We start from the raw sequence: 13,346 nt of genomic DNA on the forward strand, positions 1-13,346 counted from the left end.
AGGCCCACGTACCGCAAAAAAAAAAAAAAAAAACTTGTTTAATATATATTGTTGATTCATTAATATTGAACTCGTGGTCAACAGCTCTATAATTCATGCCTGAGGGAAGTTTGTCTAACACATATATTTTCTCCAAAAGGCACATCACAGCCTTCTTGTACTTAGGAACACTAGATGCACTTCAGCACTTTGCTTGGGGCCATTGTAAACAACGAAATCACCATCAAAAAACACCAAAAATGCGGAAAACACAGCACCAAATAGACAATGAAAAGGACACTTGTTTACAGTAGGAGACCTTATAGAAGATGGCAGAGATCGCCTTGTTTGATCTTAACTGGGAAGAGGCACAATCATTGGGCCACTCAGATTTTTCACTGCTCTGCACATGGCGGTGAATGACTGTAAAACTTCCATGATGTTGACTTTGTGATTATGAACATATTTTAGCAAGTAGGCAAATTTGCAAATAGAGTATCTGTGAATAATGAAGACAGATTATATTTTTCCAGTCTCTGAGGGACAGGAATCTGAGAATGGCTTAGCTAGCTCTTACTCATTCCTCAGAGTTGAATTTATATGACACTTCCTCCTAGAATCTTGTCCTAGATAAGGCTGAGTTAAGCCCTCTCTTTGTCTCTTGTGCCCACTTTTATCATATCACTTGTTAGACTAAGCCATCAGGTCATGGCAACACGTCTTTCTCAATACTCAATTGTAAGCTCCTTCAGGGCAAGAGCTGTGTCTTACTCCTCATTATATTTCCAGCACCTTCCACAAGAGTTGGCTTAATAGAACTCTCAATAATTCTTGAATAGCTCAATAAATTAAAATCTACTTTTAAGTAATGGGGTAGGTAATGTCAACGTGGAAATACTGAAGTACCTCCCAGTGTATTGTGTATTTAATTTTTAGTTATCAATGAAATGAACACATTTGCTTCTTTAAATACTAGCTCTGAGGACTACTTTGCATCAAGGAATTTACAAATATTGTACAAGTATTAACGGATTGAGATAACTGGAAAAAAAAGCTGGTAAAATAACAAATGAATAATTATTAACTTTAAATCAGTCAAATCTTGGACTGCTGAAAAATGTATCCAGGTTATTGTCAAGGACTGTGAGAGCTTTCCCTCCTTGCAAGCTAAAATGTTGGCCTGCCATGGTTTCATGAAAGGAGGACACAACGACAGCAGGAATAGAAAGGAAAAAATCATTAGAGACACTGTAACCATTAAAATGACTATAAGTGAATATTTTGAACAACTTTATGCCAATAAATTTGACAACTTAGGTAAATGGACAATTTCATCAGACACATACACACACAAAAAAATAGACAGTACAAAATACCGATAACTGTAAAGGAAATTAATATCATTTTTTTCCCACAAAGAACTGTGGACTCAGATAGCTTCACTGTTGAATTCTACCAAGTATTTAAGGAAGAAATAATACCTATTATACACAAACTTTCAGAAATTTGTGGAAGAGAGAACACTTCCCAATACATTTTATAAAACCAGAATAACTTTGTGGTGAAATATTACAAGAAAAAAATCAGACCAATATCTCTCACAAACACAGATGCAAAAATTCATAACAAAATATTAATGAATTCAATCAATCCATGTATAAAAAGGATAATATGTTATGGCAAAGGTAATTTAGCCCAGAAATTTAGCCTAGTTTTTCATTCAAAAATCAATGCAACTCAATACATTAACAGAATAAAAGAGAAAGCCATATGACTTTCTTAGGAGGACAAAAAAAAAAAAAAAAGGCAAAATTCAACACCCATTCATGATTTTTAAAAAATAACACATCAAACTAAGAATAGAAAGAAACTTCCCCTTAATCCAAGAAGGGGAATTTAAGAAAAGTCTAATGCTGACATTGCACTAAATAAAATATTGAGCCTTTTCTCCTGAGATAGGAAAAAAGGTCAAGATATTTACTTTTACCACTTCTGTTTAGCACTGCATTGAATGTCCAAGCCAGTGCAATAAAGTAAAAATATTTTAAAATAAATAAAAAACCTAAAATCTAGGAATAAGTAAAACTGTCCTTATGTGAAAGTGCTATGATTATGTATAAAACTCTATGTAGTCTACAAAACAATAGCTAAAATTAATAAGTGAATTGATCAGGATCACAGGATTCAAAATAAATATATAAAAATGATTTGTATTTTTATCTACTAGCAATAAACAATACCATTAAAAGTAACATTTCAAAGTACTTTATTAAATCCAATGAAATATATGCACAACCTGTATATTGAAAAATAGGATACATTGCCCAAAGGAATTAATGAAGACCCAAAGGGATAGATTTACCATTTTATGTATTGGAAGGTTCAATATTTTTAAGATGTTCCTTCTCTAATTTGCCCCATGGATTCAACACAATCCCTAACAAAACCTAAAAGGATTTCTAGTAGAAACTGGTGAGAAAATTCTAAAATTCTTATGGAAATGCAAAGAACCTAGAAAATATCTTGAAAAAAAAATAGAGTTGAAGAAATTACATGAACTGATTTCAAAATTTACATAACTGTGATTTTGGTGTAAGATAGAGAGATTCATGAACAGAACAGAGTCCAGAAACAGACTCACATATCTAGCCATTTGATAAATAAATTGGGAAAGAAGAGTTTTTTTGACAAATGTTGATTAAACAACTAAATATCTATATGAAATATGAAAGTAGACCCCAATTTCAAACCATACACAAAGATTAATTTGAGATAAGTCATAGGCCTAAATTGAAAATTCAGAACCGTAAAACTTCTAAAAGGATCCAATCCTAATAAAGTTAGAGTAAGCAAAGATTTCTTGGTAAGGACAAAAACAAAAAAACAAAACCACACAACTTTTAGCAGAAGTGAAATGGATTAATTGGAAATTTTCTGCTCATGAAAAGATTTCCCTTAAAAATGAAGATAAACCAAATGCAAGGAGAAATATTCATGACATTTATATGACAAAAACACATATTCAGATTATACAAAAACTCCTACAATAAACAATAAAATTATGAATAGTCTGATTTTTTTAATGGATAAATTATTACAACAGGCAATTTCCAAAAAACAGGTATTCAAGTGAACAATAAGCACATGAAAAGGCACTCAAAATCATTTTCGATCAGGGACATACAAATTAAAATGAAAACCACAGGGGCGGGAGGCTCCGCTTGGCGGGCGACACATTCCGGGCGCCGGAGAGCGAGGGAGGCCGGGCCGGCAGCAGGGCCATGAAGCCCCCGGGGGGAGAGCCGAGCGATCGTCCAGAAGCAGCCGCACCTCCACGCAGGCCTTAACAGCATGGCATCTAATATTTCTGGACCCACTGAAGAACCTCAGAACATACCCAAAAGGACCAAGCCCCCTGGGGGGGAAGGAAGTGGTATACTTGATGAATCCATGCCTGTGCAGACTCGACAGCGTCTGAAGCCCCCTGTTGGGAAGCCCAGTGTCATTTTTGGCTCCCCAGTCGCTGCTGCTTCACCCATGGCACACCCAACAAACCCAAGGACCACGTGTTCCTGTGTGAGGGAGAGGACACACCGGACCTTAGAGCCGCAGCCAGCGCCTCCCCCAGACAAGAGCCGGCCTGCCCGGTGGCCCGGGAGGAGCAGCCCGCGCCCAGCAGCCGGCGCCCGCCATCGGCAGCCATGAGCCCAGGCTGAGCCCGAGGCCTCGTTCCCACAACAAAGTCCTGAACCCGCCTGGAGGCAAGTCCAGCGTCTCCTTCTACTGAGACGCTGCTGCATCCCCCAGAGCCAGACAGGAAACTCGAGAGATAGGATTTCAAAGTTGTAGTTTCTTTAGCCCGAAGGAGCGGGGTGGGGAAAGGGTCTGTTGGGTGGACACCTGAAGCTGCTGCTGCGGCTCCACTGCCATCACGAGAAGCCCGAGACCTCGCCTCCCGGAAACCAAAGGAGGAAACGGGATGCCTGGTGTGGGAGGAGCTCTCGGGTGGGTGGGAGGAGCTATCGGGTGGGTAGGCGGGGAGGCGGTGCCAGGCCAGGTGAGCCTGAGGAGTGGGCTCTTCGCGTCCTTGGTGTGTTGGCTAGCTGGGTATCTAGGAGTCACTAACATAGTAGCAGAGTTTAAAGCCTTTGAGAGAAAACCAAAGACCACGTGTCCATTGCTGTGGGATAGAAGAGCAAGACACACTGAAACCCTGGCGGGGTGGGGAGGCGGGTATCTGGATAGAGCCCTGAGGTCCTGACGCCGTTTACCCTTCAGGGACACGGTCTCCGTTCCTGCGACTTCGGCCGCAGTGTTTTCGCTTCAGTTCCACAGATTTTCTTGAAACATCTTCATTGCTTTTCCTCAGCAGCTGTCAACAAAAAACCAAAATGTTGTTCTCAGTCTTACGCTTTATGGAAAGATTTTGCACCCTGATCTCCCGAGGTGTCCCACTTCTGCCCTCTCAATCCTTGGCCAGATCTTATGTAGAAATCTCTCCCTTTCATCCAGGAGAGACTGGTTTGGGGCTCTTTACAGGCAGTTTTGCTTGTGAATTGTTCCTTTTTTCCTCATCAGCCTCAAGTCCAGGCCTTTGTTCCTCACCAGAGATGTGGACAGTTCCCTTCACCAGTGACACTTCCTTTCTGCAAGGGCACTAACTTCTACAGGACTTTAAAACTACCCAGATATATCCAGGCAATGGGATTGTTTAACTCCTTCATGTGTCTTCCTTTATATTCCTGCTGACAGTGGGAAGAAGAGATGCTTGAGAACCTTGGGTTCTTAGGTTTGGATTCTGTCATACTAGCTCAAGAGCTGTTCTCAAGTACCAGCTTTACATCAGTAACTGTTGACTCTGGTCTGTTTCTGACACATTTCTAGAAAAAAGTCTGTTGCTCAGGTACATCAAAGAGGAAGGAAAGTTTTCTTAGGCCACCCTTTATAAAGCTTTGCAGAACCTCTGGACCATATTCACAGTTTCCAGATGAGGCTTAGATACCTTAGGCTAAGACACTAAATAGTTTGGCAGTAAAGTCTCAACCGGCCCATTCCATGGTATTTGCCAGCAAAGATAATGGGCTGGCAAGAATCATGCTGCTGTAATCTGTCAGGCGAAAGTTTCTCCCATCGAGCCTCTAAAGGGCTATGGTCTCGGTTCCTGTACTGCAGTCACATGGGATCAACAGTTTGGGTTGGAGCTACTGGTACGAGTGCCTACAAAGCTAATGCAGGTGCTAAAAATGTCTTCATCATTGTTAAAGTGCAGTCGCACTCCTAGTGGCCGGGACGCTCACGTGCCTGCAGGAGCTCCCTGCCAAGTTCTGCATCCTCCGCCAGCACTGGGGGGTTCACACGGTGCTTTGCCAAGCAAAGACACTTTGCCTTTCTGTCCCCCTGCTGACTTTGGAGCCAAGAGACACTGATTCCATGTGACTCTGTCAAGAGCTTCCTATCTCCTCCATCCTTCAAATGGTCATTTATAGGAAAGTTGTCTGGAATTCAAAGCATTTTTTTCCACATTAAAAAATATCATACATGGTGGTTAGCTTTTAAGCTCAAACACACTAACTTAGTTAGTTAAACAAACTAACTTGTTTAACTTACAGTAAGATGTTCCAAAAGTAGAAATGAACTGCTATTTCTAACTTTTTTTTTTTAATATACAAGAAGATGATTTGTGAATTCCAAATTGGATCGCCAAGAAGACCCTGACGTGCTGCTGGCCCTCGGGTATTCAGTCTCACGGTCAGTTACATGAGGGGAAGAGCTTTCTAGATCTGTCCCCTGGCAGGGACTTCTGGGGCAGAGCTGGGGATAGAGGCCTGGGGGAAGGAGGAAAAAAACCAGAGCAGAGCCTCTGGGCAGCAGTGACCACATCGCCTTACTTTTGTCCCCATCTTCCGTCTTCCTCTCCCTCCTTGGGGCCGTGGGCATGGCTTTAGAGAGCCCCGGGCAGCCTGGTCCCTGGGAGGAGCAGCAGAAAAGTTTTTGTTCCTTTGAACCTGATGGGGGAGGCCATTTGCATTTGGAAAATGCTCTGTACATTAGGAACTACCTGTATTTGGAAGCTTCGTTAACTCTTGGCATCCTTTTCTCAACCTCCAAGCTGCATTAAGAAATTACTCATCTGTGTTTTTATTAAGCTTTAAAACTTTTATTATGTGCATTTGGTGCCAACTTTTTGTAAGGCTGTATCAAAAATAACAAACTAGTGCTCACATGGCGATGTAACTTTGAGAGGAGCATTCTGTTATTTTTACAAGGCAGGAGTGGGTGTAGCCGTTGAATTAAACTTAGCAGTCACATACTGAGTCTTTGCCTGTTGGTCGTGTGCAGTGTGTGTGTGTGCGGGCGGGCAGGCGGGCGGACGTGTTTCCTCCACATCTATTCTCCGGAGTGCCTGAACTCTGCTCCTTCCCTTACAGATTTTCATTGGTCGAAGGGGTTTGTCTTTTTTTTTTTTTAAACCAGAAGATGCCCAAATTAATCTTCTCAAAGTTTATGGATTTAAGGTTTTTTTCATTTGAAAACCAAAGACTTAGCTTCAAACAGAATGGACAGGAATGTGGTAGTGTTCTTTTTAGTTTCCATAAATTGAAGGTAATGCTTCTTTTTTCTCTTAACACCACTTGTTTTCCTGAAAAACTTGCCTCTGAGTTGACTTTGAAACTGCCATGAAAGCCTGGCAGTGAGTAGATGAAGTGCTGAGCTATTAGAATCGATCTGCCTGTAGATTCAGGTCCTGTAGAGAAAGCATAGATTGTTCTTCCTTCTTATATATTAGCTATTTTCATATGTCCTACAAGCAAACTTAATATCCTTATGTGTATTAAGTGGACTTAGGGTGATGGAGCTTCTCAGACTCCTGCCTGGAGAGCTCCACTAGAGGAAGCTTCCTTCTAGAAGCCTGCTGCATCAGGACCAACTAACTGGACAGCACTTCAGAAAGAAACCCAACATGGGGGACCTGACACTCTCTTCACTTGTTCGTCTGAGAGCATGTTCCCAGAACAGGGCTAGCCACTGGCACCAGTACATCACCTATTTGTAGCAGTTGCTCCAGCCACAGGCAAGCACTGAGGTTTTGGAGTGTCACAGCCTGTTTGTCTCCAGAGGCCAGGCAGTGGCTGAGTCAGAGGCACAAGGTGCGCTCCCATGCGTTATGGTGAAGAAGTGGAAGACATCTAAGGGTTCCCTCTTCAGGTCCTATGCCTTGTCCAGAAATACACTGACTCTTTGGATGGAGCATAACTTGTTCTAATGTCTTTGTGAGTTGAACCCTGCAAGGATGTCTACACCTCCTCCTATGTTATCCCATTCATTTCTTCTGAACTCGTTATATTTTTAATCCTTAGCATTCTTGGAGCTCATGCATGAAATATTTCTGTTCCGCGTGTGACTACAAAGTGCTATCTGAACTTCAACTTAGGAAGAAATGAGAGGGACATTACAGGGACCTAGGTGATATTTTAGCAGGCATTCGGGGTAGATACTTTGAAATTAAAGTATTGACAGAACTTTTGAAACCTGTGTGCCCATCTTACATTTTAGGGTCTTGTAATGAGAAAAAGAAAAAGTTGAATAGCAAATTATCTTTACAGATCGCAAAGGAGGCAAGTTCTAATTCAGTTAGCTTGAGCTCTCAATAGTGTACTAGTATTCTTTAGTAAACATCAAGAATTATCCAGCATATAATTTTGTTAAAACTCCTTTTTCTTTAACCAGCTTCAAGTAACAAATCTGCCCAAGCATGTTAGTGATAAAAACTAATAAAATTGATGCCAAGTCAAAAAAAAAAAAAGAAAGAAAACCACAAAGAGATATCTTTTTACATCTACTAGAGTGACAAATAAACAAACAAACTACACTAAATATAGGATGGAATGTGGAACAATTGAAATTCTCACATACTGTTGCTGAGAGTATAAAATGAAAACCACTTTGGAGAATCACTTGCCAGTTTCTTATTAAAATTAAACATACATCTACTCTACAACCCATCAATTCCGCTCTTTGGTATTTACACAAATGAAATGAAAATACATATCTACAATAAAGATTTATAACTATATTCATAGAAGTTTTATTCATAATTGCCAAAACCAGGAAACAACCCAAAAGTCTATCTGCAGGAGAATGGACAGATTGGGATAGTTTCATACAATGGAATACTAGTCAGCAATGTAAAAGAATAAACTACCAATACACATGGCATTCTCAAAATTATTTGGCTAAAATGAAAAACCCAGATAAAGAAGAATACATTCTGTATGAGTCCATCAGTATGCAATCTGAGGATTCATAAAACTATTCTACAATTACAGAAGTCAGAAAATCATTGCTTAGGGAAGGGGAGTTGAATCAACTGGAAAAGGACATGAGGGAGCTTTCTGAGGTGAAGAAAACGTCCCAGGTATTATTTTGTGTTGTGAATGCAACAGTGAATAAAATAATCAAAACATGTCAAATTGAATACTTAAGATTTGTGCATGTTACTGTATGCCAATTATGCATCAATTTAAAAAGCACTGAATTTACTTTATTCTTCAACCTGATTTTACTCCATTTATAGCTTTCTTTCTTAGTAAATGACAGCACAAACAGTTGTTTCAGACAAAAACCTAGGAATTCTCTTTGAATCTGCCCCTTATAACCCTATTTCCTATCATCGAATTTTCCTGAATCTGTCTTATAAATTATCATCACGGTGCATTTGGACTAGTAGCCTCCTAACTGGTCCCTCTGCCCCACTTTGCCTTGCAATCTATTCATCACAGTTTATGTAGTATGATATTTTTATAAAAACAAATGTATGGAAGCTTTTAAGGTTTTCATATTGATCTTATGAAAAGTAACAAAATATTTAATATTACTAATATTTTCTACAAAGTCATACATAACTAAAGACTAAATTTGTGTCATAACATTTCTTTGAAGACCAAGTAATAGCCTGGCCTCACAGATATATAACAAAAATTCTATAATAATGACAATTTATTGACTCTCAAAGATTTGCCAGGGACTGTACTAGGTGGTATATACATAATCTCTAATTTCATCAGCCTCCAATGAAGAAACAGAAGTTTATGCAGGTTAGTAACTTCTAGAAGGTTAAGTTCATGTGTGGTGAAGCTGGAATTTAAATTCAGGTCTGTCTGTCTGCTGAATTTCAACGATGTTACTGCGAATTGTGTTCATGGATCTTTGGCTGCATATAGCTGTGTTTTATATGGCTGAGTATGATAATTACACGAGACACACTAGCTAGCTGGGTCAATACCAAATATTTTTCTTAGGATTCTTAGTGATCAGCTCCCAATAAATAACATTTGAATGGGAACTCCCAAATAACAGCGTTTCCAAGTGTGTCAATTTATGTATTCTCAGTAAATCGTTATAATAATAGGGGAAGTAATGTCAGGAGTTTGCTGGAAGGCAACAGTGTCTGCATAATTTATTAGAAGACCATAAAGGATTTTCTAAAGTCAAGAAAGTAACTGTTAAAACAGTACGAATGGTCAATATCTGAGAAAACAATGGGAGGGGAAGCCCCTAAAATATTTTTGAAACCCCAAATAAAAATGTAGCAATTTGAGATCATTGGCAGATATGTTTACATGAGCCTTCTCTTTAATTCCACAAACTCTCCAACAGTATTTAATCCCCATTTCAAGAAAATGAAATAGAAAACAGACCACAAAAACAACAGTATCAGTAATAGCTGATACACCTACTAGAAACTTGAGGACATTTGGCAAGACGTGCTTAAAGAAATGCAATCAGCACTGTGTACTAAAGGCATAAAGAATATGTCTATTTTTCAGAATGTACTGAAGGTAAGAAGCAATTTTCTAGTAATAGCCAAATACATCTCAGTCATTCAGGGTTTGGAAGGAGGCTTACTTCTTTTTCTCACTTATGCTTTAATGTAAATCTTTGTGAAAAGTGAAGTGTAGGAAGGAAGAAGGTTGGCTTGAGATGAGTTGTTGTATTTCATGTCGTGGCCAAAAGAAAGTAACAAATCAGGAGACGCTGGGGTGCAGAGGATACTACTAGCAACGTGGTGATTCAGTGGATTCATGTGCAAACCCTGGAGAGTATAACATGTAACGTGTACAAAAGTATATCAGTTAACACAATCTCACTTTGGCGGGCATATAGACTATAATATATTCTATAACAAACATGCATCTCTACTGGTCCAGAATAATAAATATTTTGAAGGGTAGATCACAATAAATCAACAGATGTCTCTTGGCACTAAGTTCCTGACTAACTTCTTTCTTCTTATAATATATTCAACTTTGTTATTAGAGACATTATGATTCTCACTAAAAGTATTCTTCAAAGGGTTTTGTGACAAAAAGTGAGGAAATGTGAACATACATATTTTTTCAGAAAAGCTGTAATGTAAGTGAATATTATATTTTTGCTCAAATGTGAGGTTCTATTTCAAACTGAAGAAACAGTCGGTCAGAATTCATCAATCACACTGCACTGTGGAAGCATATTTCAGTAATAGAATGTAAATATGTCTTATATTTGCACTAAAGATGGTTTCATGAAGCTAGGGACAATTTCTATGTAAGGTACAAGTGTATAAGTATAAGCAAATTATCATTCAAATTGAATAAATCGTTCTCTAATTTGTAATAAAATGTGTATACAAACTGTCAAATTTTTATAACAGAGTTAAACTCCATGGTCTGTTATGGACTGAATGTTTGTACCCTCTAAAATACGTGTGTTGAAACACTAACTCCCAATTTGACTGTATTTGGAGATGGGGCCTCTAAGAACATAATTAAGGTTAAATGAAGACATAAGAGTGAGGTCTTGATCCCATAGGATTGGTGTCCTTATAAGAAGAGACATCAGAGCTCTCTCTCTCTCTCTTCCCACTCTCCTTGCACACCAGTGAAAGACCTTTTGAGGAAATAACGAGAAGAGAGCTGTCTATAAGCCCTCAGCAGAAACTGAAATTTCTGGCACCTTGATCTTGGACTTCCCAGCCTCCAGATGGTGAGAAAATAAATGTCTCTTGTTTAAACCAACCAGTCTGTGGTATTTTGTTATAGCAGCCCTAACTGACTAATACATGGACCTCAATTTCAAGCTGCCACAGCATTAGCTATGCAAAAGAGGAGGCTTCCCTAAGAAAATCATAAGAAATTGTTTAGTGATATAGGTCTTTTAAAAGTATTTATTTATTGTTTATATTTAGACAAGGTAATTTTGAATATAAATACTTCCTTAAAAGATTTTCAAACGATTGCAATTGAACATGAAAAATATCACTTCAATTAGATGCCTGAATATGTAGTCTTATCTTCCTAAATGTAATAGCTGGAATGCATCATTTCATTATGTCAATATGTTTTCCATTGGTAAATATTTTCCCTTCATCATGCATAGTTCCTTGGTTCTAATGAAACCTAAGGGACTGGCATGAACAGCTAAAAAAATATCTGAGCTATAGGTAAAGACCATTTTATTTTTTATAAGAGGGAACTGCTTTCTGGAAATATCCAGGAGAAATATTGATAACTGATCATTGCTTATATACAAATCTGAAAATACCTTGCAATTACGAAATAGTTTTCCACAAGAATCTCAGAGAACTACACAAAATATATCTAACTTGGATAACAAGAGATTTTTAAATTTAAAGCATCTCTTGGACACTTACAGTAGAGGTATTTTGATTTGAATTGAACTGAGTTCATTTGAATTAAGTTGAATATCTTATTTCTTCCTATAAAAATATAAGATACAGTGAGAAGATATTTACCAAATATGGTAATTATGTATTTTTTTATTTAATGAAATTTATTTCATACAATAAATACCCCCTATAAACCAAATATTTAGTTTCTATCCTGAAAACTAAGGCATATTTACCTTAAGAAATACACGAGAGAAGATTATAAGGACAGAGATCTATTGCAAGTAATGGAATTTGCCATCATTTCCTTCCATTTCTGCCTGCTTTCCTAATGTAACACAGCCAGTGTGAGACTGCAACTATTTCTTACACGAGGAGTCTCTAGATGCTTTTGTGATATTAAATGATAAATCATAAAAGACCTGCTTGTGTATCATACAAATATCAAATGAACACATGTCAAAGAATTTATTTAATTGAGGTAACTGGTATGTTATTATAACCAGTCCAAAGGAGAAACCAAAGAACTGCAAATTTATATGGAATAAATAAGTGTTGAAATAAATGTGCAAATGACTCAAAACTGGCTTTTTTTTAGGGGGGTACTTGAGGAGTGGGGAGTGAGGGAAATCAATTAAATTGCCACCTGACACAATTTATTAACTTATTTGCATGTTTATTGACAAGAATTCTTTCTCATTGCTAACAATTATCTACAAGTTGCAGAGTTCTAAATTAGCTCAAAGGCAAAAAAAAAAACAAAAAACAAGGTAGAATTAGTAACCCAGAGAGTATGATAGTCTAAACAATGCAAAGTTTTCCGTTGCAGACACCTAGTTATTTTTTGTTGTTACTGTTTATTTCAAATTTCCTAATATGGGTCTTCCCTTGCTATTTAACTAAGGTTATTCCAGAGATATCAAGTCTACGTGCCAGGAATTACAGAGTAAACAAAGCAGCCTTGCAGCCTAGTCTATGTTTGACCTGTCAGGATGATAAATTCAACCTTAGAATTTTCCTTTCCTTAGAGTTTTAGCTAAGGTCCATTGTCCTCATATTACTAAGTCATCAGAGACATGACTATCGTCCAGGAGGACAGATTAATCGAACTCATAATGTCTAGACAGTGTAGGAAAAACTTTGTGCTTCAGAGGAAAACTGTACATTTTCTATAAGACGTCCTTCTGGGTTGTCTGATTCTGACTCTGTGGAAGCTATTGTACAAAAATAATTCTTTTCTATCAACATAAAAATAAATTCTGTGAAGAGACAAACTTCTGTTGTGGAAAGCCAATTTTGCTTCCACTTGTCTATTCATTTCAACGTTCCATAATTCTATATATATTTGTGTTTCTTTAACTTCTTTGAGCAGGTTGTAACATCTTAGCTTCCTCATTAATGAGTTAAATATAATCTTTAATATGTACTCATTCTTGCATCTGTATAAGAATCAAGATTTTCCTTTCCTTTGAAAATTACTCTTTAACAACGACAGTGGCAAAAATGTATAGCATGACAGCCAACTGAAAACTATGCCTTAATTATAGTCAAGTATATCATATTGTATCCATTTCTATTAAGTCTAATAAATCAGCACTCTCCTTAAAGACAGGAGAGTTGAGTTGGACACTGTCCACAGAGGTTGACATAAGCCTCTTCTTTGAAATCACACAAATATCATAAGACAAATATATTTCTC

The 13,346-nt window shown here is 37.9% G+C and overlaps 1 pseudogene across 1 annotated transcript; it reads left to right on the forward strand.

Moving 5' to 3' along the window:
- The first annotated feature begins 308 nt into the window (after positions 1-308).
- Positions 309-3,801, forward strand: LOC308604756 (jupiter microtubule associated homolog 2-like; annotated as a pseudogene). The gene is made up of 2 exons: positions 309-394; positions 3,185-3,801. The product of its transcript is annotated as a jupiter microtubule associated homolog 2-like (transcript).
- The last annotated feature ends 9,545 nt before the right edge of the window (positions 3,802-13,346 follow it).

This window comes from Mesoplodon bidens (genome assembly GCF_964165515.1).
Source record: "Mesoplodon bidens genome assembly, chromosome: 2".
NCBI classification, from domain to species: Eukaryota; Metazoa; Chordata; class Mammalia; order Artiodactyla; family Ziphiidae; genus Mesoplodon; species Mesoplodon bidens.